Here is a 26562-nt window from a genome sequence, read left to right as displayed (position 1 = left end):
GTCGTTACAACCATGTTTCTCCCTAACTACCAATACAAGACGTGGGCAAGCGTTTGTTTCCATCATTTCGTTTCCGGACGCGACCGTTGGAATTCTAAACCACCCACAAATGCTGCCTAGAATGCGAGTACACTTACGTCTCTCAGCTGAACAAGAGCCTTAATGGTGTGAGATTAAAACGAATCGAGAAGTTTATTTTTAACTGACATTTTCATTTCCACAACGTATGCGGTGTAGGTATGACATTATGATGTGTACGTATTTGTCGTTTTTATGTGTGTGTGTGTGTGTGTGTGTGTGTGTGTGTGTGTGTGTGTGAACCTCGTTTTCGAGGTATCCGCCTGTGACACGAGATCACATGTCTTCCAGTTTCACTTTCCCATATAATTTCAGTGTCAGTACACCCTCGTCATGCCACATGCATGGTCTTCCTTCATAGTTATTTTCCTGTCAGCTGTTGTGCCTGAGGGAGTGGTGGGTGTGGGGAAGAGCCTCTTCTGCTGTACTATCCTGTCTCCATCTATAGCGAAGGGTGGGGAGGGAGCCTTCTCCTTTACCATCCCGTCTCCATCTATATTAGTGGGTTGGGGGAGGAGAGCCTTCCCCTCTACCATCCTGTCTCCATCTACATCTACTGTCCTCCAGCAGGTAACCCTCATGAAAACCCATCAGGTCTTGTGTTATCTTTCCTTCCCATGATACATGATTATCACTACCATGGTCCTCCTCACTGCCATGACTGTGGGCCTCCCATAACCATGGCCCCACCATTCGCCCAGATGTTATCTTTTCGTACCATTATCATTAACATGTGCGTCTCTTCACCTCTGAATAAAAGAGGCTTCACATTACTGGCCCATGCAAATGAGATGTGTGTTGAATGCTGTTATCTGATTACTGCGTATATTCAAGTGCATATTTGATACACATGCGTCACGGTATAACTAAATAGTGCGTTATGTACGGAGAGCTTAACCCCCTTAGAGCACGACGATACGACCCTTGAGCACGACGGTACGACCCTTGAGCACGACGGTGCGTCCTTTGAACACGACGGTACGATCCACGAGCACGACGATTTGTTCATAACCTGTGACCTTTGACCTGTCCAAAAGGGGAAGAGAGAGAGAGAGAGAGAGAGAGAGAGAGAGAGAGAGAGAGAGAGAGAGAGAGAGAGAGAGAGAGAGAGAGGCTTGATGTTTGTAGAAGTGGAGGAAAGAGAGGTGGAAGGTCGGGGTGTGGGGTGTGGGTGATGGATAGCGTGTGTGGGATAACTGGGGATTGTGGGATAACTGGGGATAGACAGGATGAGGAAGAGGGATGGGATAGAAGGAAGGATAGAGAGTTTAAAGTCCGCTTGAAAGGGTATCGGCAGAGAGAGAGAGAGAGAGAGAGAGAGAGAGAGAGAGAGAGAGAGAGAGAGAGAGAGAGAGAGAGAGGATAAGAAGGAGGAGAATGGGAAGCAAGCAGAGGCAGGATGTGCATGATTACCATAGTGATCAGGCCTGTGACTGCTCCAGGTCCCTACTCTCTGTCTGTAAGATGCACGGGAGGGAGGTGAGGGGGGGGGGGGTCACCCGTACGTCAGCTGGTCAGGCGGCGTCGTGCCTTCCTCCACTTGGAACACGACCGTACACTCCTGAAAGCATCTGGATGTTCATGTTGCTCAAGGGTCGTACCGTCGTGCTCAGGGGTCGTACCTTCGTTCTCAAGGGGCGTACCGCCGTGCTCATGAGGCGTGCCGTCGTGCTCAGGGGTCGTACCGTCGTGCTCAAGGGTCGCACCGTCGTGCTCAGGGGTCGTACCTTCGTGCTCAAGGGTCGTACCGTCGTGCTCAGGGGTCGTACCGTCGTGCTCAAGGGCCGCACCGTCGTGCTCAAGGGTCGTACCGTCGTGCTCAGAGGTTGTACCGTCGTGCTCAAGGGTCGTCCCGCTAGAACTAATGACTATACGTTCCATGTTTACCCCACCCAAATATAACCACAGATCTCTCTCTCTCTCTCTCTCTCTCTCTCTCTCTCTCTCTCTCTCTCTCTCTCTCTCTCTCTCTCTCTCTCTCTCTATTTCTCTAACAACTATAATGTGGCTTTTAATTTTCTCATCATTTGTTTCTGTTGTAGATCTCATCATGTCCTTTCCATTTTCCCTCCCTAGCCCCGCGAACATCTCTCCCACACCCCCACAGTCCTCTCCCACACCTCACAAATCTCTCCCACATCCCTAAATTCCCTCCCACACCCCGGGGCTCTCTCTCTCTCTCTCCTACACCCCACAGGCCTCTCTCTCCCATCACCCTCCCTTCCTTCCTGCCGCCCCCCATGCGCCCTCTCCCTCCCTCCCAGCTCCCAGCCAGCGCTCACCTGCCTCTCCCACTCTCACCATCGCCCAATGAGGCACTTCCTCGCCAGGCCCCTCCCACGGTGCCCTAACGCCCACCTCTCACCTCTCACACTCACACTTGTTCACCCCCCACTCTCTCTCTCTCTCTCTCTCTCTCTCTCTCTCTCTCTCTCTCTCTCTCTCTCTCTCTCTCTCTCTCTCTCTCTAACCCATAATGTCCACGGGTCATTTCGAAGCTTCTTAGACTGGTCTGAACGACTCCGAAGTCGTAAAGACTGCTCGGGGTGACTTTTAAACCCTAAAGATTGACTAGTTTGGGTCGCCTCTGAAGACGGATTGGTTCGAATCACCACCGAAGACAAACTGGTTCGGATCGTTTCGAAGCCGTGAATACAGATTTTTTTTTTTCTTTTTTTTTTTTTAGATCTTTCCGAGGTGTTAAAGAATGCTTCGGATCGCTTCGAAGCCCTGGAGACGGACGGGTTTTGTATCACTCCGAAGCCTTGATATATCATACGCTGTCTTTAACATCTCATCCACGTTATCCACTTTACCATATCCTGAAACTTAAGTGACGGTCAGTTATAGATACCCAGGTTCCCTTCCATTGAGGACCTGTAACTTCGAGGCTGCCCTCCATGCAGGAGCAGGGTAAGGTAGGGTTGTCTGCGGTGGGGATGATACAGTGGCGTGGAAGGTTTTGACCTCTCCCTCTGGGTGTTACCACTGTGCAGGCAGAGTCCGGGAGCGTAAATCATCACTCGCAAAGGGTATTAACATTATTTATGGCTCAAGGAGGAGCAAGAGGAGGCTATGGCCTCTCTCTCTCTCTCTCTCTCTCTCTCTCTCTCTCTCTCTCTCTCTCTCTCTCTGCGTGGATGAAGCAGGGATATCATTCTCTCCCGCATCCTCGTCTCACGGTTGACGAAATCGACAGGGAACGTCGAAGCGTCAATCCGTCCCAAGCCTTTGTCTCCATCATGATCGATGATCTCAATTGGTCCCAATCAATCAAATGACTACCCCAAACCCCCCACCACACACCCCCACACCCCCACCCCCCCACACCCCCACCACACACCCCCACCCCCCCACCATTGACAGACCCTCCGCTGATAGCCTCATTATTCCCTTGAGCACGACGCAATGCACGACGACCTCCCGACTCCCTTTGGAGACGTTTCGCTACGACTTCCCGAGGACGACAGGACGACCCCTGGGACATGACGATGTGACCTTTTGAGAGCAGGACGGATGACCCTTTAGGTAGGAGGTCCTGACCCTTAATGGCTGTGTTTGAGGGTCGTACTATCGTGCTTTCGTCGTACCGTCGTGCTCAAGGGTCGTATCGTCGTGTTCAAGGGTCGTACCGTCGTGCTTTCGTCATATCGTCGTGCTCAAGGGTCGTACCGTGGCGATCAAGGGGTATATGAAATTTCTAATCCCCTAAGATGACTTATAACGAAGTCATTTTACCCGAAACCCATCTAAGGCAAACAGTGGCTTCGCTTATTAAGGATTCCTTTACGGTGAATCATGATTCGTATTGAATCAACAAGAGAGATAATTATGAGGAATGTAAGAAACGAATGATCATGGTTTGCAGTCTGGTCAATATATCCACAGTGACCAATATATATATATATATATATATATATATATATATATATATATATATATATATATATATATATATATTCCTATAAGTCCACGGGGAAAATGAAACACGAAAAGTTCCCAAGTGCACTTTCGTGTAATAATCAAATCATCAAGGACACGAAAGTGCACTTGGGAAGTTTTCGTGTTTCATTTTCCCCGTGGACTCATAGGAATATCTTGATCACGCGCAAAATTGTGATCCTTTCCAATATATATATATATATATATATATATATATATATATATATATATATATATATATATATATATTCGTACTATTTTTTTTTTTTTTTTTTTTTTCGTACTATTCGCCATTTCCCGCTTCAGCAAGGTAGCGTTAAGAACAGAGGGCTGGGCTTCTGAGGGAATATCCTCACCTGGCCCCCTTCTCTGTTCCTTCTTTTGGAAAATTAAAAAAAAAAAAAAAAAAAAAAAAAAAAAAAAAAAAAAAAAAAAAAGAGGGGAGGATTTCCAGCCCCCCGCTCCCTCCCCTTTTAGTCGCCTTCTACGACACGCAGGGAATACGTGGGAAGTATTCTTTCTCCCCTATCCCTAGGGATAAAATATATATATATATATATATATGTATATATCCTTACCACCACTTACATAGAAAAATATTAATATTATTTAAGGAAAGATTAGCAAGTTGCTAAATAATAATGATTTTGACAGGGGCATAAAACCCCTGAAATTCGATACTCGTCCGGCTGGGTAAAAGAACTACTAAGGCGTTCGCAGATGATTAAGTGGATTGTCTTTCGACTCCACTGGATTTCTGTACCGTTCCTTTAGCTTTCTGCAAGACTTGTCACCGTCTCTGTAGATTTCATAAAAAGGATCCATCATTATCATCTTTTTTGTTCGATATAATCCTTAGTGAGTTCTCTGTGTTCCTAATGACTGATGTAAGTTTTATTTATAAACGGGGGAAAACAGAAAATGGAATGTGAGACAAGTTATCTATGAGACTGCATAATTTGCCCTACCCAGTGTGACGTCATTGCTAAAATCCCTGGCCTGCTCCTTCCAAATACATCTCTCTCTCTCTCTCTCTCTCTCTCTCTCTCTCTCTCTCTCTCTCTCTCGTGGCTATTACCCCAGCATTCCCTTCAACAAAAGCGCTGGTAAATGAATAAAAGATATATATATATATATATATATATATATATATATATATATATATATATATATATATATATATATACATATATATATATATATATATATATATATATATATATATATATATACATATATATATATATATATATATATATATATATATATATATATATATATATATATATATATATACATATATATATATATATATATATATATATATATATATATATATATATATATATATATATATATAGGTTATGAGGTATGAGATAAACCAAAAGATATATATAGCTTTAACCAACACACTTTCTTTTTCTTTTCAAAGGTAGATCAGAAATTGATCGATGAATCATTATAGAATATATAAATTCTCGATTATCTACATCGTACTATGTTCCGTATGAATGTAGCAGTTGCCTCACATCGTTCAAAAACGTCCTGTGGAAAAAAAATCAAATCAAATCCTATATCATATATTTCATCGGGTATAAATAGGGGGCTAACCACGGTAGGCAGTTATATGGGGCTCTGGTGATATATGATATACGGAGGCCTTTATATAAGGCTCTCCCCGGAAGCCTTGCCAAATGTCTTCACCTATTGACCAGGTCACGGAGACCCACGGCTGGCTGGCTCTCTCTCTCTCTCTCTCTCTCTCTCTCTCTCTCTCTCTCTCTCTCTCTCTCTCTCTCTCTCTCTCACACACACACCCCTATACCCCCAGGGAGGCCGGCCCACCACACACCCATCTATAAATCCCTTTTTCCAAACCCTCTGTGACTCACGTCCGGACACTCCCCCTCCCCCCCCCCAACCTTACCCACGTCCTGGGCCTCACCCACTTTCACTCATCCCTCCTCACAGGCCAGCCGCCTTGCCCCCTCATTCCATTCGCTCATTGTCGTGCCTTATGAGGCAGTGGCCGGGGGGGGGGGGGGGGGGTGGATGGAGGGTATGATGGGCTGGTCCTTGATCAAGGTCAGAGGACAGGTCATCATACCCAAGGGTCGTACCGTCGTGCTCAAGGGTCGTACCGTCGTGCTTAAGGGTCGTACCGTCGTGCTCAAGGTGTCGTACCGTCGTGCTCAATGGTCGTACCGTCGTGCTCAAGGGTCGTACCGTCGTGTTCAGGTGTCGTACTGTCGTGCTCAAGGGTCGTACCGTTGTGCTTGAAGGTCGTACCGTCTTTTATTAGACTTATAAATTAGAGTCCTTGTTGTGTTTAACGGTTTATGAGAAAATGATTATATTAATTGATTGAATGATAGGGACACACCCACACATCCTGACCCCCAGTGTATGCGCCAGCACCAGTGAACACTCCCTATATATATATGTATATATATATATATATATATATATATATATATATATATATATATATATACAATATGTGTGTGTGTGTGTGTGTGTGTGTGTGTGCAACACCAGTGACGCGAGTCGTCGGTTGTGCAAGAGTGTGGGGGGATGGGGGGCCATGGAATTGAGACTTGTCACTTTGTTCCTAAACCCCGCCCACACCTCACCCCCACAAACCCCACGCCCACACCCCACACGCCAATTATACACTACCCCCCCACACCCCAAGCTGACATCCCGCATCCCAAGCTCACAATCCCACACCCACACCCTACCCACCAAGCTTACAGTCCTACACCCCACACCCACATACTCCACGCACCACGCCCCCACACCCCACGCCCCTACACCCCACGCACCACGCCCTCACACCCTACGCACCACGCCCCCACACCCCACGCACCTCTGTCTCTCCGAGACCCATTGGCACACTGCCCTCTCACTGATGTGTTCCTCCCTCATGTACCTGTGCACTGCACCAACTGATGGACTCAGTGTTCAGCAGACGTTACCCACACGTGGGCAGGCAGCTCCTCCTCCTGTATTATGTCTTCCACAGCTCCTCCTCCTCATGTGTTATGTTTTCTCCAGCTCATCCTCCTGTGTTATGTCTTCCCCAGCTCCTCCTCCGGTATTATGTCTACCACAGCTCCTCCTCCTCCTGTGTTATGTCTTCCACAGCTCCTCCTCCAGTATTATGTCTACCACAGCTCCTTCATGAAGGATGATTACTGGATGAGAGAGAGAGAGAGAGAGAGAGAGAGAGAGAGAGAGAGAGAGAGAGAGAGAGAGAGAGAGGACAGTAAGTGCATATACTGCCCCTTGTAGTAAGGGGTAGGTCAACACTACCAGCCAGACATGAGGCTATGTAGCTAAATGCCTACATTATCGGAACGTCTACCCGTAACATTGCTCTAGTGGAGGGTGTGAGCAGGTGTGTCGGCAGGTGTGTGTGTGTGTGTGTGTGTATGTGTGTGTGTGTGTGTGTGTGTGTGTGAGCACGTGTGTGAGCAGGTCTGAGCGAGCGTGAGCAGGTTTGTGAGGCTGTGGCGTGTGGTAATGTGGTGGTGGTGGTGGGGGAGGAGCAGCACCACGGCCGGGCTGAAACTTACCCCACGCAACGGGATTCGAACCCTCGGGGCTGACTACATGATAGTGCCTGTGTTGACCCCTTCCACCGCCACGGTGCGACCCTTGGACACGATGGTACGACCCTTGAGTACGACGGTGCGACCTTTGAACACGAAGGTATGACCCTTGAGTACGACGGTACGACCTTTGAACACGACGTTACGACCCTTGAACACGACGGTACGACCCTTGAGTACTGTGGAACGACCTTTGAATACGAAGATACGACTCTGTGTGTCTCTCATGTCTCGCTAGGTGCATCTCTCCCTCCCTCCCTCCCTCACTGGGTTTTCGTCAGAGCATGTTACTGCCGGGCTGGGGTTGGTTGCTGGGGTGGGTGGACACGGCTGGCTGGGAGTGGTGGTGACTCACTGCGCGGATGCAACGTCCGACAGCCCAACACACACACACACACACACGCTGCTCTCATGTCCTGGACGCGTCCAAACATGTCGTCTCTCTCTCTCTCTCTCTCTCTCTCTCTCTCTCTCTCTCTCTCTCTCTCTCTCTCTCTCTCTCTCTCTCGTCATCTCCACACTTGTCCCCAACAGTTTCTCTCTCTCCGTCATCTCCACCACAGTATAATGAGGTAGCCTCTACTACCATATGAGACCCACTTGCACATCTCTGGGTAAAGCAGGGGTCCACTATACCCTTCAATATATATATATATATATATATATATATATATATATATATATATATATATATATATATATATATATATATATATATAGTCTGGCCGGGTTACTGCACCTGGTTCGGTACGCCCACGGTACACGGTACGAGCGGGGGGCCACGCGCCGGGTGACCATATAAAGCGCAGATACAGTACCGAGGATTTAGGCACAGCAGAACACACACCCGAACAACACCCTATATGTCCTTGATCCAGTGACGGCCAGGGAGAGGCTGGCCCCCCTCTCCCCCCAGCGCTGCCAGATCATTTTGGCCAAATTATCGTACCACTCAGATCAAAATTATCGTATATTGCGCAAAAGTATCGTACAATTTTTTTTTTTTTTTGAGGGTGGTGTATAATTGTCACTTTGACTTGTATACATTAATGCACAGGCTTACAAAAATATACTAGTACTTCAAATTACATAAATTATTCACTTCTGAGGTGAAGAATAAAAGCGGCACTAAATCCCAAAACTTAGTAAAAACAGCATTTTCTTCAGCCATTCTTACCATAATACATATAAATTCTGAGAAATGTATATATATATATATATATATATATATATATATATATATATATATATATATATATATATATATATCCACTACAGTGCTAAACTTGGTCTGCTTCAAGTGTTTCATTAGGTCCTGCTTGTGAGACTGCCATAACATTAACTCACACACACACACACACACTGGCATTTTGTCCTTTTCATTTTCAATTCTCGTGCAGTTACTGAGTCAGGGAGACATCCTTTGAGTACCTCACGTAAACGATCAGCCACACGGACACTTGTCTTCCATCATAAGTACAGTCAACTTAATTTCAGCATCTTTAACATGACCACTTATACTGGTTTCATCTGTTGTACTTACGTTAGTAAATGACTCTATTACAGTTTCTGCTGATGAGACACACTTTATTTTCTTGTACTTTTCATTCTTTTCATGTAACTTAATAATTGTTATCTGAGCAGATAGTTCAATATCAAAATTGCGACACAGAGACTTGTATGGATCTTTTTTTAAAGGCCTCAAACCAAGAAACTGTTCCTCCCATTCACGTCTGTATTTCTGTTCACGTCTTGGTTTGTTCTTCTTCATTGCACCAGATTCTTCACCTCTCTCCATTCCCCTCTGCTTATCCGACTGCTGTCAGACATGATGTATGAACGACAGTGGATTAATTGAAAGTTCCTATATTCACAATACACTTGTGCGAGACAAGTTAGACTGTATTATTGTATACATGTAGCAGGTACAACTTTTCTTATTATTCTCAATTATTTAGTGTTTTTTCCTCGTTATATTTATAATATTCTTCGCAGAAAAATTATGGCAAATTACATAAGAATATCGTCCCAAATTTCAAATCATCGTATTATCGTATGAATGCTATCGTACACAGGCCAAAATTATCATACTTTTACAAATAAGTATTGTACGTCTGGCAACGCTGCTCCCCCTGCCTGACTCTAGGGTGCTGGCCTCTCTCTCTCTCTCTCTCTCTCTCTCTCTCTCTCTCTCTCTCTCTCTCTCTCTCTCTCTCTCTCTCTCAGGTGGGTAGTAGGTGGTAGGCACTACTCCTTCCTAGGTGTGGGGGTGATGCAAGGTTAGTGACGGCTGCGCAGTGAGACAACACTACAGTGGCTGTCAAGTTCCCCTCCTTGGCCCAAGGTTGTCTCGTCTCTCTGCCACACTCCACATTTGCCCCGCTGGTTTTCAGCGCACAAACATTGAATCCTTCCATCACACACATAACACTTGACACCACGTGACTCTCTAACTCAAGTATTCTCCGTAATTGTATTTGCAGGAGTTAAGCTTGAGTATTCGTAAATATTCTTTCTCTTGCATGTAGTTATCTCTCTTCCAGTGTATTCAGAGTGCACTGGATAAGTACACACACACACACACACACACACACACACACACACACACACACACACACACACACACACACACACACACACACACACACCATTATCAATGGTTCATTACGAAAAGCATGTGTGAATATTCTCTCGTTGGCAACCCTGCCCCTTCCTGTCCTCTCTATCCAGACTCTATCCTTCAGCAACACCCAGGCCTCTGTCTAGCCTTTCCTACTTACTATCCCTACCCCAATCCTGTGGTACTGTTGACATTATCTATCGTAGGCATGTTCTATTCAGCTCCTATCCTGGCTCTATTCCATCATAGTCCTGTTTTGGCTCCATCCACTCAGACTATTACGATAGTATACTCAGACACTGTTCGTGGTATATCTATCCTGCCGCTATCCTTTTGGAACCGCCCAAACCTCATCGAGCCCTTCCGTCTATCCCTCCGAATTTCCTATCCTGACCCCAAGCTGTTGTTAGCTATACCTATCCTCTAGCCTGTTGCTGTTCTTAATACAACTCTCTCCTGCTGGCTTTCTTCTGTCCTCGGCCCATTCCCTTAATACGAGTTTTTTCATTCTATCCTTTTTATATACATCTATCCCTCTATTCCCTCAGAGTTCTAATTATTTAAAGAGTGTGTATTCAGACAGCGCTCCTCAAGCTTATATTAATGGCATTAAGTGGGTATTTAGTAAATTGTATGTGTGTAAAGATTATGAAATGTGTATTAATCGTATATTAAGTGTATTGAGGGTATTAAGCGAATGTTAAGTGTATTAAGTGATTAAAGTGCATATTGATTGTATTAATAGCACACGTTAAGTGTATTAAGCTTTTGTTAAGTGCTAAGCGTATGTTAAGGGTATTAGGCGTACAATAAGTGTAATAAGCATATATCAAGTTCATAAAGCGTGTACTAAACGTATTAAGCACGTGCTAATTTCCTACACCGTGTATTAAGCTTAAAGTAAGCTTTACAAGTTACACAGACACACACACACACACACACACACACACACACACACACACACACACACACACACACACACTTACGCTTATCTTGATCAACGTGTAAGCTTTAGATAAAGTGTCTTCAGTCTTCACCCAGGCATGACGATCACATGTTAGACAACTTCTGTCAATCATTTACAGAATGTAATCACCCGATTACCTTCAATTAAACGTATATATATATATTTTTTACGACTTTTACCCTTGTGACTTACTAATGACTCCTTCCCCCCCCACACTTAGGCTTAGGATGTCATTGTCTTCCCCCTTCCCCCTTCATGCCGTGCTCCAGTGCCTTCCAGACTGACCAGCCTCCATTGCACCAAACCTTTTCTCCAAGAAACCTAAAGTTCCATTTGCATAGTGAGAAAGTCTGTAGCGGAGCGTCTTCATATCGTCCAGTCTGCTGGAAGGCGAGGGAGGTCCTCCTCCAGTCTACCACAGCCACGCACCCACTCCCCAAGACCCAGCACTCGTTCGAGACCCTGAGGTAGGGCGGTCGACCCAACACGATAAATCACTCGTGTCTGATGTAACACCAGGTTATATAAATACCCCCATGACACACACACACACACACACACACACACACACACACGTATTGAGCCGTCCGTCCGCCCAGGTAGAGGCTGAATCACTTGTACCCAACAATGACCAACACTCTTATGCTTTTCCCCTCACGTTTTGCCTGGCCTTCCGTCACAAGGGTGATATGTAACTCAAGCGTGACCTGGGCTTAATGCCAGCTAAGCTTAGCCCCGTAGCATCATCATCCGCTTTCATCACAATATGTTGTGTCTGTCATTAAAGATGATAGAAAACGGAAGGATGCTGATTAACAAGGAACGGATTTTTGGGTAAAGTGGCCTCGATTCCGTTTTCTCTTCGTTCAGTGCATAGATATCTTTTTTCTTTTTATATATATTTTCTTCATACCAGAATTTACCACGAAGAACTTGCTTAAATGGTTCAATTTGGACTGACACCTTTCCTCTTCCTCCCCAAACCATCCTGCTTCCAATTTTCTACAATACAAGTCTTCAATTTCCGTCTCATGTTGACTTCCAAAGAGTATTTCAACGTCGGGTCGAAACATTCTCGATATTTTTACAGTTATTTCCATCGACTTTTCTCTCGTGTGTTGGTATATTGCATAATGGCAACCTTCTCTCTCATATTTCCTGCTATTTAGCCACTTTTCTATCATGTAACTCAGATTTATCTCATCTTTTCTTATTTTCTCTCTATCATTCTTCACCATCTCCTCAGGTCTACATCCTATACGCTCTTCCGTTTTCTTTGGTAGCATTGCCTTTCCTTACAGCCTCTTCTATACTGTTTTCTTCCCCAGTTGGTTTACTCCATAGGTTTTTCATGGGAGTGACTTTATCATCTTATCACTGTCGCTGTTTCTGATGTGGTTATCGTCTGGTATTAACCAACCCATCTTAATTTTCTTCTGGATCTCAAAGATAACACGATCAGTGTTTTTAAGCTTCTGTGTATATTTTTTTCTTTAAAAAAAAACATAATTTTTCTGTATTTTAGGAAGTTAGATCCTTCTTTAAATTTACTTTTTCGTGATGAATAATGTCTTTGATCTCCATTGGTCTGTTTCCTGTGAGATCTAACTTCTCCCAAAACTCTTTTTTCTTTTTATCAAATAAAGTTTCGATTGTTGTCAGTTCTTCCATATCATTGCGTCTCCTTCGCCACATCCACCTCAAAAAATGTTGGACTTGTTCCCTCAGCGTGATCAACGCTCCTCGTCCATCATCCACCGGAAGTTTAATTTCAACCCTTCAACACCCTTGATTCCTACGTTCCCATATTACCTTTTTCATTTTCTGTGATTTCTCGTTGGTGATCTGGCATACCCTTTCGGCCATGCAGGAGGAGACGGTTCGAACCCCGAATTAACGTCGAGGTTATCTGATAAAACCTCACCCGCGAGCAACACTGACCAGGAATAGATAGTGGACAATCCATCATCTTGTCTGGATCTGCATGTTGCATATTGCTGGACATTCCTGTGTTGCATTGTGTTTTGGTATCACCCGGGCCCATCTGTGGGCAGTTCTACCTTACCAGTTTATTGATATCATGGTTGTCAATTGATGGAAATTCTTGTGGACAAATTTTTGTGGGTTGTTCATATCTTCGGGCATTCTTGTATGCCATTTCAATGGGCGTCCTTGTAGACCAGTTTGATACATTTCATATCATTTTGATAACCAACATAGGTTGGGATGGGTCAAGTTCACTACCATTAAAGTCTTTCAGATAATTAATGATTCTAAGTTTTCAAATTCTCGCTGTATCTTTCGCCCTGTTTAGAAAGTCTTGAGGTAAGTACCTTCTAGTTTCCTTGCCATAAAGCTAGCATGCCTCCTTGTCTTTCTAACTAGCAGACATATCTAACCATCTTCCTCTGTAACTAGCAGACACATCTAACTATCCTTCTCTGTAACTAGCAGACACATCTAACTATCCTTCTCTGTAACTAGCAAACATATCTAACTATCCTTCTCTGTAACTAGCAGACATATCTAACTATCCTTCTCTGTAACTAGCAAACATATCTAACCATCCTTCTCTGTATCTAGCATACATATCTAACTATCCATCTAGGTATCTTCCTAACATATCCACCTATCCTTCTAAGTAACTAGGAGACATATCTACCTATCCTTCTCGATAACTAACTGCATATACCTGTCTACCCGTCTTGGTATGCGGGAAATGGCGAATCGTATGAAAAAAAAAAAAAAAATCTCACAATCCCTCTTGGTAAGTACTTAACATATCTAACAAATTCTCTTGGTAACTACCAAACATATCTAACAGTCTTTCTAGTTAACTACCAAGCCTCTCTAACTACTGCCAACCATGCCCACCTTCCTAAACCATCTCAGTATCCAGCAGACGGAGGCCACAGACAACAATGACAATAATAATATGGGTATGAGCGTGGGAGAATATCTTATAGCACTGTCATCACCCTGAAGGTCGAGGGGGCTGAGGAACCTCATTTTTTTTACCCAGGACGAACGGCCGAGGAAACCCCCACGTCGTTAAGTACTTACACGGGAAGACGTTTATATAGATTTTTTTTTTTTTTTCAAGGATTACGGGGGACGAACCTGCGACCGAGTATGGACTGTATCGCTCGTTGGTATGATTTTTCTTCCCCTTTTTTTTAGTTTTATGAAACGATGTGTCGAGTCTGTGTGATCCGTGAGGGAATCACCTGTTTGTTGGCCATGTAAGGCCAGGAGAGAGAGAGAGAGAGAGAGAGAGAGAGAGAGAGAGAGAGAGAGAGAGAGAGAGAGAGAGAGAGAGAGAGGGCGCCCCCTTCCGTGTACTGGGAGAAGAAGAGGTGTGTGGGCGGGAATGGGTCTTGCCGTGGGCAAGATGGTTCTATGTTTAGGTGTAACCCGCCGCGCCCTGGCCTCCCCCCCCATGGTCAAGCCTACGTACTTCTTCTGGCCCGTTGACCTGACACAAGGTCGTCCCGCGGGGGGAACATGAGAGAGAGAGAGAGAGTCTCTCAGGGGGAGAGGGTTGTTACGTCTTGGTCGACGTCCCTTCCCACACCCCAAGGTCCCTGATCGCTGGTCGCTGCATGATCCTGATTCCCTTAAAAAGGATTCCCTTATAAAATGTGGATTCGGACGAGGTCATTACCTGAGAGGAAGGGTCTCTGAATCGCCCATCGAGTTGTTCTTGTCAAAAGGATCCCCTGAAACAGTAACCCGGAGACCTTAATACTTTAAAAAAAAATATATATACCTAAACTACTCATTCGCCAGTTCCAATTCCTTTAAAAGTGATTTCCTCTCTGAAACGATCATTTATGCAAATCTATTACCTTAAATACGTGTTCCCTTAAACACTCTCTAAAAATAGATTTCCCCTAAACTCTGACTGGCCTGAAAGTCTCTCGTTCCCTCGAAAAATCACATGATTTACAACCTTAAGGTAGGCAGTCACTGTGCTGTTATTGGCCCTTCAGAAGCACTTCACCTACGCCTCACACGTTGAAGTAACCCTCACTTTACACTTAAAACATGAGCAAGACACTTAAAAAGGAGCTTCCGACAATAGATAGTAACCCTTCAATAAACTTCTTGACTTTTATACATTTTTTTTAAGTGAATCGTCTTCTGTGTCTTTAGGAAAATAGAGTTTTCTTATATGGTCGACTATCCTATATAGATGAAGCTATATTGATGGGCTGGCCAGAGGAGACTGGCCCATCATCTTAGAGCTGACTTTCAGTGATGGGTCGGTTACAGGAGGGGCGAGCCCCTTCGTCTTGGGGGAAGACCTTCAGTGATGGGCCGCCCACAATACGCCTACTGGGGTTCGACGCCCTTATCCTCGGCTCTCATGTACCCAGCACATTCCTCCTCCTCCTCCTCCTCCTCTTCCTCCTCCTCCTCCTTCTCCTCCTCCTCCTCCTCCTCCTCTTCCTCCTCCTCTTCCTCCTCCTCCTCCTCCTCCTCCTCCTCCTCCTCCTCCTCCTCCTCCTCCTCCTCTTCTTCGTCTTCTGACACTTTTCATCCACTTTTAGCGCCAAGTCCGACTCTTCTCTCTTCCCATAATGATGCTCAATTAACCACGGGTAATCATCCGTTATTAATTGGTCGTTTGAGTAAACGTTCTCTCTCTCTCTCTCTCTCTCTCTCTCTCTCTCTCTCTCTCTCTCTCTCTCTCTCTCTCTCTCTCTGCCTCACTCTGCTAGGTATGACCTCTGCTGGTTCCCAATAACTTTAGATTTTCCTGCGGTAAGCACGACTCGCCTTTTGGCAAAAACCTCGTCGTAAGTGCTCACGTGTATTGGCACAATCCCTATCATGCATACTTGTATATATGCATCTGTGCGAGTATATATATATATATATATATATATATATATATATATATATATATATATATATATATATACCAACACAGAAGCAGGCAATCATGGAAAACCGCCCGCTGGAAGCGTCAGGAACTTTAATAGCGAGTTAAACACCATCTGGGCTGACCCGCGTTGACCCCCTTGAGAGCAGGTTCAGAAGTTCAAGGTCACGTGGGAAGCCAAGTTCATTTTTCTCTCTCTCCCTCCCGCCATCACCCTGTAGCAAACACAGGATAGACAACGACATGGGGGGGAACTAACCACTGTCCTTTTAAGGATCACTATCCAGGTTCAGGTTCGGTTGTCAACTGAGGCTAAAGGATAGACATGAGCGTGTAGTGACACACCAACGTAAGCGGGGTTCGATAACACACGGGTTCTGCGTGTTGACAGAGGGGGGGTAACTATGTGCATTTGTGTTGTCCGTTCCATCAAGGGATGTCGTCTGACATTGTGCACGGGTGTGTGGGGTTGTGTGGGCGGCGATCACTGAATGACACATCGTGGGAGAAATCATGACGATCCGGGGTTGTGTGTGTGTGTGTGTGGGAGGGGTGTGTGGGAAAGGGTAGGAGGAGGAGGAGGGTAGGGGGGTGTTGGGGGTATTCATCGTTCTCTGGCGGCACACCTGAGGGACCTGAAGAAGTGATCGTTCTTCGTCGAAGGACCGTAACAAGTGTGGTCTCTCGCACGCCATAATCCACTGGGGAATGGCCTTCCCCCGACAGAGCTTTCCATGGCACGTACTTTTCGCTGGACGACATACGCAGGGGACTGATTGTATATATCTATATCTATACCTATCTATCTATCTGTCTATCTATCTATCTATCTATCTATCTATCTATCTATCTATCTATCTATCTATATATATATATATATATATATATATATATATATATATATATATATATATATGTATATATAAGACGAACATGTTATGCGTACTTACTTGTTTTGCCTACGACATCTTCTACACCAGGTGGCGTAGGCGGCTCGCTCGGAGGGAGTAGGAGGCTGATGTAGTGTGTAGGAGGAGAGGTACTGGAGGGTGTAAGGCTTGTAGCTGGTTGTAGGTAGACGCCTGGGAGATGAGGTAGAAATGTTCTCCCTTTTGTTATAGAAAGTGTTGACAGAGATGCCGGGGGGGTGTGGAGTGTCCTTATTTCGTGAGGTGTGAATGTAGAGTGTGTCGGGTGTAGGGAGGGTGTGGAATCCCCTACAAGATCTCTATTTTATCTGTGTTTACAAAGAACGTTTGGAGGAGTGTATGCGTGCGCGTGTGAAGTCAGATGAGGGCCCCTTGTGTCGTGTGTGGGGCTCATGTGGGGCCCCTTATTGAACGTATAGATCCTCGTGTGGGGCTCTGTGTATCACGGGAGAGCTTCGCGAGGGCTCTATGGTGCTCCCAGAGCCTGGAGAGAGCCTCGTCCTGCGCTCGTAGAGCCAGGAGGTGGCCCTATGCCCCAGGCACTGAGAGGGCCTTTTGCGTCATCCTCCGAGTCAAGAGGGCGCCCCCCGTCCTACAGGTATAGCGCGGCGTGAGGGCTCTGGCAGACGGGGATAGAGCCTGAACCAGAGCTCCGAGGCCAGGGAGAGGCCAGGGATAGGCCAGGGAGAGGGAGGGAGAGAGAGAGGGGGGGTAACACACAGTGAGAGTGAAGCCGGCTCACCCACCACCACCAACCACACCAACACGCGCACTGACAACACTGGCTTGGGGTCCGACGGACTGGCTACGGTGAGGGGGGAGGCGCGCCCCCCGTCCCGCGGGAGAGGGAGGGAGAGTGGAAGAGGGTGGGAGAGTGGAAGAGGGTGGGAGAGTGGAAGAGGGACTGAAGTGTAACAGAGACGTCTGGTGGAAAGGACGTATCGGATAGGAATACCGAGAAGGAAATGAAAGGAGCCACATGGAAATAAATAAGTAACGTAATAACAGTTGGAAGATGGTGTGGGGGATGAAGAGGAAGAAGAAGAAATAGAGGACTAGGGGATGCCAAGGTGTGGTGTATCTAAGACTTATATACATGACTGATGAACATCTAGTCTGGTTCTTTGACTTCAGAGGCACATATTAGGAAGGGATTTGAGAGAGAGAGAGAGAGAGAGAGAGAGAGAGAGAGAGAGAGAGAGAGAGAGAGAGAGAGAGAGAGAGAGGAACGACCAGATGGAATATTAAGGAACACTAACAACACACAAAAAAATCTTGGCTCACACGCAACACAAACCACAATCAACATTCAATAGAAACACAAAGTTTTCTTTAAACAAGTCCATAGTTCAGTCAGCGTCTTTCAAAGCAACACAACTGGGCATCGAACACCAGAGGTGGGCAGTGTTGGAGATGTGTGTTGGAGGTGTTGGTGGAAGGAGGGTGGGGGGAGGAGGGGGGGGACATAAGGCTGGGATGGTCAGGTTATCGATTGGGAATACAATCTCTTGGTCGACACAAGCATGGCATTATGTTACCCCTCACGTGCCTTGTGTTTGTGTGTGTGTGTGTGTGTGTGTGTGTGTGACCCATCACATACTGGCTAGACAGTTTCCTGTCGCCTGCCTGTATACGGGCTGGGTTTTGCCTGTGTACCTCCTAATTCCCCATTTATTCCCCATTATCTCTATTTTCATCCCTTTTATGTCTGCCCCCTCCCATGCTACCCACATCTCATTCTCTCCCGTCCCACTATGTTTATTTCAGTGTTCCAGTATGTCTCATTTTCTTCCACTGTATTTCATCATTGTCTACGTTTTCCTTATATTTCATACGAGAAATTTAATATGATTTATATCATTCTGGCTCGTAGATTCGTCTCTTTCTTTGTCGTTGCTTTTTTTTTTGTTGTGTTTTATGTCGACTTTCTGAAATATTTCTATGACAATTGAAGCCTCAGAGGAGTTTGTTTACGTTTTTGTCGCAAGGCGTTCTTGTAGACGGGGTCTGCCTGACGTGTCGTGTTTACCTTTGAATCCGGATTCACCCGGATTTTTTTTTTTCACCTTACCGTTCCTTGGGTTCGTTTCGTAATCGTATTGAGCGTGACGATATGACCCCTTGAGCACGACGTTACGTCCCTTGGAAAGGACGGTACGACCCTTGGTTATGGTCATGTGACCTTTGATCTGGGCCTTGGGGAGGTCAAGTTACAGGTCAACCCCATCTTATCCACCTAAGGGGTCGTACCCTCATAATCAAGGGTCGTATCAGCGTAATCAAGGGTCGTATCGTCGTGCTCAAGGGTTGTACCGCCGTGCTCAAGGGTCGTACCGTAGTGCTCAAGGGTCGTACCGTCGTGCTCAAGGGTCGTACCGTCGTGCTCAAGGGTCGTACCGTCGTGCTCAAGGGTTGTACCGTCGTGCTCAAGGGTCGTATCGTCGTAATCAAGTGGTAAAATCATCCCTAAGTCTCTCTCTCTCTCTCTCTCTCTCTCTCTCTCTCTCTCTCTCTCTCTCTCTCTCTCTCTCTCTCTCCCCGGTCACCAGGGATGTGGGGTCATTCCTTGGGGCGTGACGTCATCTGCGCCTCCATTCATCCCCCTTCCCCTTGTCTTGTGGTTACGACCTTCTTCCTGTTCGCCGCCTTCCTCGTGTATTATTCGTTCTTTTCCTGTCTCCTCATTCATCCTCCCTCGTATATCATCCTCCGTTCTTCCCTCCTCTTATACGCTGTCCTGGTGTCTCCCTACACCTCGCCTTAAGACACCCCAGTTCACACTACGACACCCTGTTCACGCTACGACAGACTCAACGTCAGTGTACGACACACTTTTCTGTATTTTGATGTCAAAATCTTTCTCTCTCTCTCTCTCTCTTTCTCTCTCTGGAGAGACGTCATCTCCCACAGCAACCTCGCTACAGTCTCAACGCATGACGTCACGTCTCTCCTACGGCAGCAGCAGCAGCTACTGCGTCTTCCCTATTCATCACGCCCTTCTCTTCTCCGCTCAGCACCTCGTTTTCTTTTAAGGCTTTTTTCATATTTTCCTGGGGTGATATTTCGTATTTGTGCGCTTCTTGTGTTCTCTGTTTGTTCTTCTGATCTGTGGCTTCGCTGTTTGTGCTTATAGTGTTACTGGTGCGTCTTTGAATTACCTCTCTCTCTCTCTCTCTCTCTCTCTCTCTCTCTCTCTCTCTCTCTCTCTCTCTCTCTCTCTCTGCCCCCTGGGTGCCCCTCCCACGCCCCCTGCCGGACGTGGGCTGGGTCGTACCTAGCTGGCTAACCTCATGACATCATCTCTCTTTCGTCACTAGCGAGCGCCGTCGACCCACCAAAACGTACATTCATGAACACACGGAAAAAAGAAATATATATAATATATATAAAAATCCTTGTAAAGAACAAGATACAACCACACAGGTTACGACCCCGCCACATCCCCACACGTAATGTTCTCGATTTCTCTTCGTGTTCTTAGTGTTGTTGTGTTTGTTCTTGTTGCGGCGGGTGTATGATTTATGTGTATGTAACCCAGGTTGGGCAGGGTGGTTGGCCGGGGAGAACAGGTGGGTGGGTGTTGCCATCTTAGCAGACAACTCCGCCTACCATGTACGGTTGCAAATTTTGTTCCTTTAGGGTTTAACCCATTTATTTTTTTTTTTAGGTTATTTCACGTCCGCAAAGTTTATGCGACTTAGCATAGATGATATGTTATAGAGTGTATGTAGACGGGGTATAGAGCCCATAAAAACAAAACCTTTTCAAAATAACTTTTTACGACACTTATCCTTTATATTTTGCCTTTGAAACACATTTGTTCTCTTCGTGGCATTTTCTGTTTTCCTGTGAGAATTACCAGCATTTCCTCATGGTTCATATGACGCATCAGCAGGTGGATTGAGCATGTCTTGGCGTGTGATAAGATAGAAATCCTTACACGTGTGAGAACATGAAGCCTCCCGAGATGGTGGTGGGATTATTATAAACTGGCAACTCAGCGCATGACGTGTGCCGTATACCTTAATCGTAAGATTTATTCAACTTGGGAACGTTTTTACGATAAGCAAGAGTAAACCACGTCGATACCAGTCAGTCAACGATACTTTCATCACATGAAGATCGTAACAAATCGTCGGTCAACAATACAATGGTGTTAAAAGAGAAGGCTGGACCAATTGTTGCCAAATTTATAAAATCATATCAGCTTCGATCGGAAAATGAAGAGAATATTGCTTCTTGTCGACTTTTTCGCTTTACATACACTCTTTCACGTTCATTCAGAATATTCGCCTCACATGCACGCCAGTGAGAAGCTTTGAAATCATCTGTTTTGCATTTATTTATGAAAATGTAAAGCAGATGACGTGCATTAGTACGCTACTGAGCGACAGTTGCCAGGTGCCGCCATACTTGCACATCAGTTGCTCAATATAGATTTTAAGGTTAATTACGACCTGAACTCGAAAATCTTATTGCATATTTATTCTCTCTCTCTCCCATGGTTTGTAAAAGTGGTAATCAAGACAGTTATGTAAATGTTGTTGCTAATTAACTAATTTAAAGGAATTATGGAACTATTGCAATTTTTTGCATGACCTTCAGAAAAAAAATGAACACATACGCCCATGATATATATATATTTTTCTTTCTTTTAAACTATTCGCCATTTCCCGCGTTAGCGAGGTAGCGTTAAGAACAGAGGACTGGGCCTTTTTTGGAATATCCTCACCTGGCCCCCTCTGTTCCTTCTTTTGGAAAAAAAAAACAAAAAAACGAGAGGGGAGGATTTCCAGCCCCCCCCCGCTCCCTCCCCTTTTAGTCGCCTTCTACGACACGCAGGGAATACGTGGGAAGTATTCTTAATCCCCTATCCCCAGGGATAATGATATATATATATTAAATACTTCCCACGTATTCCCTGCGTGTCGTAGAAGGCGACTAAAAGGGGAGGGAGCGGGGGGCCGGAAATCCTCCCCTCTCGTTTTTTTGTTTTTTTTTTCCAAAAGAAGGAACAGAGGGGGCCAGGTGAGGATATTCCAAAAAGGCCCAGTCCTCTGTTCTTAACGCTACCTCGCTAACGCGGGAAATGGCGAATATTTTGAAAAAAAAAATTCATTTATGGATTATATGAATAACCTTTAAGGATCACATACACCTCAATGAGAACGTCATTCCAATAACAGCATGGATAATCGCCCTAAATTATTTAATTGTACAATTATATCAGTTACAGTGGCGGAGGTGTGGCAATTATCGATAATTGGAATGGGGGGTTGGGGTTGGATAAGGCTGCTTGCATGGAACACACAGAGACACACGAGTCTACGGCAGGTACTTATAAATCGAACAGCCTCAACGGCAAGATGAACACCTGGGCTCATATATAGACCGACTGCCGGGCTAATGGTTCGAACCCGGGCGGGCCCGAGTGTGAAGAGTGGTCAGCAACGGTCATCGCTGCATCACGGAACCCAACATCATTGTCTCTTTTTTTTCCTTTAAATTCTGGAACTTTGCTGTCTCGCGGGACATGCTTTGGCCACGTATTCCAAATCTCCTTTACCTTTTATATTTATTTTTTTCTCCAATTTGGTAATTTAAAAGACTTCATCAAGTGTGGAATGACTATTCTGTATTCGCTTTATTGTGCTCATTGGCGACCGCGGATGCCGGCGACTGTATTTGCTGACGATCGTCTTCACTGGGGACCGCGGGCGCTGATAAGGTCGTCCAAGATAACATTATAAGGTGCCTGGTGCGCTCTCTTGTTTATATGACTGTCATGGTGACGTATTCTATTCATTAATGAGGGCAGCAAGACCCTGATGTTAACTCTATTCCTCAAGTTCTTGATGGTTGTATATCTTCACTATTGGTTCCTTAAATCACAGAAACGGTATGATCCATGAATATATTTGTATAACCCGTGGGTATGATGGGCTGACCTTTGACCTGACACCAGAGGGTCAGGTCGAAGGTCAGACCATCATACCTACTGGTTACATACTGTATTTTAAGATGTCTATTGATTTTCCCTTATAATCAGTCTTTCTCGCGTATCAAAATCACCAAATAAACAAGTTATTATAATATTCTGCCATCACTATCATATTTTTCTACAGACTCGGCCTCTGTGTTCATTTGACCTGTGAGAGGCCATAACTCTGTGGTTGATATACACATATTTTGGCTCCAGTACTCGGCTGTACAATTAGATGAATTTCTTCACTTTCACATGTGTATAATTCATAATACGTTACATGAGAGCAAGTCTGTTGATAAGGAATAATTTGCATTGTAATTATTAGTTTCGATAATTCTGTATCAGAGATGTACATTATATTTTTGCATTTGTAATAATAATAATTACAATAATGATAATAATCATAATAATAATAGTAATAATAATAATAATGATAATGATAATAATAATAATAATAATAATAATAATTAATAATAATAATAATAATAATAATAATAATAATAATAATAACTGTGTATGTATGTATGTATGTGTGTGTGTCAATCTGGTGTTTGGTCTTAAGGGTCACGTGAGAGGCCAGGCCATCATATTTAAGGGCTGTACCGTCGTGGTCGGGGATCGTACCGTCGTAAAATATTAACAAGACGTACCATCATTAGGAACGTCTGTCATGCACCAACACAGCGTATCACTGGTTGGTATATGGTACACACAGCGTACCATTGGTTGGTACATGGTACATGCAACGTACCATTGGTTCGTACATGGTACATGCAGCGTACCACTGGTTGGTACATGGTACATGCAACGTACCATTGGTTCGTACATGGTACATGCAACGTACCACTGGTTGGTACATGGTACATGCAACGTACCATTGGTTCGTATATGGTACATGCAACGTACCATTGGTTCGTACATGGTACATGCAACGTACCACTGGTTGGTACATGGTACATGCAACGTACCACTGGTTGGTACATGGTACATGCAACGTACCACTGGTTGGTACATGGTACATGCAACGTACCACTGGTTGGTACATGATACAAAGAGCGTACCACTGGGTGGTACAAGTAACGTGACCCCTTCAGCAACACTGTAGTTACGGCCTCCAAAGGCCTGTAGATAGAATAGGACTTCCTCTCTAAGGAACCGTCAGTCCACCTTATATGTATATTCCTTTCTCCTTTGTGTGACGATGATTCACAACCTATATGGCGACCCTTGTGGGTTATATAGGCTTCGGAAAGGATCCTCCGCTGGCTTCATCCATATATAGATAACCTGTCAGACAAGTGTCTGTAAATGTAAATGTAAATGTAAATGTAAAGTCTGTGCTTCTCTGTTTCTTTTACAGGGGTTGGGGGAGAGAATTATGTCTGTTTGGAACGTGTCTGTGTGAGAGTGGCTGTGGTGGGTTTTGTATGTCTGATGAATACGTCTATGTGATTTGGGTGTGTCTTTTAAGAAATTCCTGTGTCTGTGGAACCGTGAGGGTGTCTGTCTGTCTGTTAAAACACGTCTCCTCCATTGAATTGCCGCTGTTGTCTGTACGTCTGGCAGAGCGCGTCCCACTGTGTCCTTGGACTGTTGGTATATCTAGATTCCTCTGTATTGTCTGTATGAGAGCGCATGTCTGTGCTTGGAGGCACGCGCGACCTGGGTCTGTGTGTGCGTCTGTGTCAGAACGTGTTTGAGCTGGCGGTGGCCTGGTGTGGCCCTGTGTCAGTAACACACTCAGAACGTAAGTATCAAAATCTAACACAATTAGTCGTTTTAGAATTAGAATGATTAATCAGAACATAAGCTAAAAAAAACCTCTGGTTTGGAACGCCACCTTGGGTAAATGTAATCAGAAACATAATTCAGGTAAAATACAATTAAGAATTCAGAGAAATATTACTAGGAACATTATTCAGGAAAATGTAATTAGAAAATCTATCCAGGAAACGTATGATTACGAGATTATCCAAGGAAATGTAACTACAAGCCGTATCCACGAAAGGTGTCATTGGAAACATTACACAAGAAAAAAATGTAATTAGATACCATATTCAGGGAAAATATGATTCGGTAACTTGTTCAGGTAAAATAGGATTTTTCTAAGCTGAAACGACACGGGCAGGGAAAATATAATTACAAATCTTATCCAGGGAAATATAATTACAAACATAATCCAGGGAAAATATAGTTACGAACCTTATTCAGGGAAATATAATTACAAACCTAATCCAGGGAAAATATGATTACTAATCTTATCCAGGGAAAATATAATTACGAACCTAATCCAGGGAAAATATAATTACGAATCTTATCCAGGGAAAATATAATTACGAACCTAATCCAGGGAAAATATAATTACGAATCTTATCCAGGGAAAATATAATTACAAACCTAATCCAGGGAAAATATAATTACGAATCTTATCCAGGGAAAATATAATTACGAACCTAATCCAGGGAAAATATAATTACGAATCTTATCCAGGGAAAATATGATTACAAACCTAATCCAGGGACTATATGATAGGAGACCTAATCCAGAGAGGATATGATTAGGGGTCCAGTCCCAGGAATAAATAATTATATACCTTATCCTTGCTAAAAAGTATATAATACCTACATCGTATTTATCACAAAAGTAAACACAATCCAACAGAACTTTGCGTCTGCCATAAATTGACTCCTGATTGCTTTGAGGTAAATGAGCAAGCAAAGTTTCACTTCACGAGGATGATGAGACTGGCTGTCAAGCAGTTGTCTCATAATTGACACGTAATCACTTGAGAGGGCAATTAAGTGTTCGAGGTCATTTGGATGTGATTGGGTGTCAATGATGTTGAGGCAGCGGACAAACCTCTTGTTAAGTGGCAGATAACACGGGTTATCTTATCTCGGGATGACCTTATGATATCCCCACCCGCTCTGTGTCTCACCTGTTATCTTCATATGAAGAGCCCTGGGGTACGTTCTTAAGGTTCTGTTTCGCAGGGTCTGTTCCTCGTTTTCTGCTGCACAGCCTCTGTGGCTTAGCTCTATCTTCGCTTCAGGTGGTGTGTGTGTGTGTGTGTGTTTCCTAAGGGACTTGTTTGTGTGTTTCACACACTGTCTGTTGCTGCCTTACGCATTCTGTTCCTCAGCCGCTGTTGCTCATACTCCGTAGCAGAAGCAAGAACATTGTTATGGTATTAGAAAAAATGTTAATAGTTGTATTTGTTGTAATAAAGGCAGTGTTGTAATAGTGGCAGTGTTGTAATAGTGGTAGTGTTGTAATAGTGGTAGTGTTGTAATAGTGGTAGTGTTGTAATAGTGGCACTGTTGTAATTGTGGTAGTGTTGTAATAGTGGCAGTGTTGTAATAGTGGCACTGTTGTAATAGTGGCATTGTTGTAATTGTGGTAGTGTTGTAATTGTGGTAGTGTTGTAGTAATTGTGGTAGTGTTGTAATAGTCGTAGCGTTGTTGTATGTTACAAACGATAGTACCACCGGAAATCGAAAGTTATATGATACACCTCTGATAATCTTTTCTCAGTTCT

The 26562-nt window shown here is 44.5% G+C and overlaps 1 protein-coding gene and 1 long non-coding RNA gene across 3 annotated transcripts in view; one reads left to right on the top strand and one right to left on the bottom strand.

The window, feature by feature from the left end:
* LOC139751075 (uncharacterized) overlaps positions 1 to 17818 on the bottom strand; it is a 41759-nt gene extending 23941 nt beyond the window's left edge. The window contains 1 exon segment of the mRNA XM_071666180.1: positions 17060 to 17818. The gene's annotated coding sequence lies outside the window, so the exon portion shown is untranslated.
* LOC139751232 (uncharacterized) overlaps positions 1 to 26562 on the top strand; it is a 179943-nt gene that overhangs the window by 62455 nt on the left and 90926 nt on the right. The window lies entirely within an intron of this gene.

Source organism: Panulirus ornatus, chromosome 11 (genome assembly GCF_036320965.1).
Source record: "Panulirus ornatus isolate Po-2019 chromosome 11, ASM3632096v1, whole genome shotgun sequence".
Lineage (NCBI taxonomy): Eukaryota > Metazoa > Arthropoda > Malacostraca > Decapoda > Palinuridae > Panulirus > Panulirus ornatus.
Note: the sequence above shows the minus strand (reverse complement) of the source record. Positions and strands in the feature narration are given on the sequence as shown.